The sequence below is a fragment of the Eucyclogobius newberryi genome, unplaced genomic scaffold, assembly GCF_026437365.1.
Source record: "Eucyclogobius newberryi isolate DKJ021-1_F unplaced genomic scaffold, fEucNew1.0.hap1 SCAF_18, whole genome shotgun sequence".
Taxonomy (NCBI): domain Eukaryota; kingdom Metazoa; phylum Chordata; class Actinopteri; order Gobiiformes; family Gobiidae; genus Eucyclogobius; species Eucyclogobius newberryi.
Window position 1 is genome coordinate 11231052 of NW_027315812.1, and position 2512 is coordinate 11233563.

General features: G+C 39.8%; 1 pseudogene; it reads left to right on the top strand.

Annotated features, from left to right (window-relative positions):
* Positions 1 to 838: 838 nt before the first annotated feature.
* On the top strand, positions 839 to 1656 carry LOC140364954 (radial spoke head 1 homolog; annotated as a pseudogene).
* Positions 1657 to 2512: the final 856 nt, after the last annotated feature.

The window sequence follows — 2512 nt, forward strand, 5'->3', positions numbered from 1 at the left end:
GGCGGCCGTTATCCAAGTGTTACATTACCGCCAGACTTTATTTTTTAGACTTTGTTCCCTTGATACAAACATACACCTCCTTTCAGTTCTTCTTCTTCTTCTTTGGGGTTTAATGGCAGTTGGTATCCAAGTGTTACATTACCGCCACCCACTGTAGTTAAAATAGTATATTTGTTTTAAACTACAGCGCTTCCTTTCAGTTCTGTTGTTGTTGTTGTTGTTTTAGTTTTAATTATGAGTTTGATGGCGGCTGGTATCCAAGTTTGATGGCGGCTGGTATCCAAGTGTTACACTATAAGGCATTTTCTATATGAGATGTCATATAGAAAATGACATCTCATTCATCCACTGCTTGATGACATCATCATTCTAACAATGATGCTCGATGACATCATCATTCTAATGATGATGTCATCATTCTAATGATGATGACATCATCTTTCTAATGATGATGTCATCATTCTAATGATGATGACATCATAATTCTTATGATGATGTCATCAGCAACAAAACAACAAAGGTTTTTGAACATGGTGATTGGCGGTAAATGCACCTTAGAAGAACTTCTAAAGAATACAATGAAGTCTGAAGAATAAAGTCTGGCGGTAATGCAACACTTGGACGCCAACCGCCATAAAACAACAACAACTCTGCCGAAAACAACAACTTTGATACCAATCGCCATTAATACACCAAAGAAGAAGAAAACACCAAAGAAGAAGTTTGCTGCCAACCTTCATTAAAAGTAACTTAAAAAGAAGAAGAGCACGGTTAACAACTTCATGTTTTTTGTTTCAAATCCAAATTTCCGTCCTTTAAGTTGTTCTTAAAAAAAAACATGTCAGACTTTGGATTGGAGGATTCGGACAGTGAAGAGATTATTCAGAAATATGAAGGAGAGAGAAACGAGGCTGGGGATAGGCATGGTTTTGGAAAAGCTGTGCTGGAAAATGGAGACACTTATGAAGGACAGTATCATAACGGGAAAAGACACGGACTGGGAACCTATCGCTTTAGGAACCGAGCCAAACATGTGGGGAACTACTTCCAGAACATGAAGCATGGGGAGGGTACTTTCTACTACCCAGACGGCTCCAAATATGAAGGTTATTGGGTTCATGACATGAGGCACGGCCGTGGGATCTATACCTACCCCAATGGAGACACGTACAATGGACAGTGGTTAAAACACCAGAGACATGGTCAGGGCACCTACCACTATAAGAGCACAGGCGCCAAGTACAAAGGCAAATGGGAGAATGGGAAGATGGAATCCAAGGGAGAGTACATCTACTCCAACCACAGATTCAAGGGAAACTTTGTCAAGAATAATCCTTCAGGCCCTGGGAAGTATGTGTTTGACTTCGGCTGTGAGCAGCACGGTACATTCGTACAGTTGCAGGAGGATCAACCCGAATGGGAGATCCCCACGAGTACTAATGTCAAATGGATTCCTAAGTACATCAGTGGCCCCTCTTAACACTCTTTTGAGGAATTCATCAGCTCTGAAGGGGGTCGGGCCTATTTTCCACAGTACCTATACTCTCTGGGGGAACAGCTGTACTTTCAATCGTGAAAAGTACTGATGTCCCCCCTACTGGCTCCAGGCTGACAATGTGATTATGCATGAGATTGTGCATGCATGTAGCCACCTAGAGCCACATCACCAGCACATAATCATGTTGTCTTTGTGAACAGTCCACAGTGTAGCCAGGGGGAACAGTGGTACCTTTCACGATTGGAGGTACTGCTGTTCCCTGGCCGTGGTGCTGAAAAGAAAATTCTGTCTTTATTTTGACTACAAGTTTCTTCGCATATATATATATAGAAGTTTATTCTTGTAGTGCCCACATATATTCTTTAATTTGGAATGGCCCTTAAAAGGGTAAACAATAAATAATCATGTAGATGTTACCCAAACATATTTTTATACTGTCATGTGTAGTTGAATAAAGAAAACAAAAGTCACGATCAATACTCTTGTAGTCTTGTGGGTGAAATCTGTGGAAGGAGCCTATCAAAACACACAAACTAAACAAGGATGTTCAAATCTTAAACGGGTTGGCTTGTGACCAAGGTTTTGTACCAAACAACTGACCTGAGATTCAAGGTCTTGATTACAAAAGGTTAAAAGGTTTTCACCAGATCATAAAAGATAATCACGTAAAAAAAGCTTGGATAAGTTGAAAGAATCCTTTGACTTGGAGAAACAGAACTTTTTTTTTAAATTTACAAATGAGGAGTTATAACCAGGAAATTAAACAAATGAATGACCATTATAACCCTCTGACTGACATTTTTTTAAATCAATGCTTATAAATCAGAACTCTCAAGGGGAATAATATGAAAATGATAACAGTGCATTGCTAATCTGGACAGCTACTTCACTATATACATTAAAAACATGGGAAAGAGAAGCTTACCTTGTTTTGACGGACGAGGAGTGGGAAAATGTGTGTACATCCCAGTAGAGGACCTCACAATCACATGTCTGGAGGGAATCTTGTCGGAA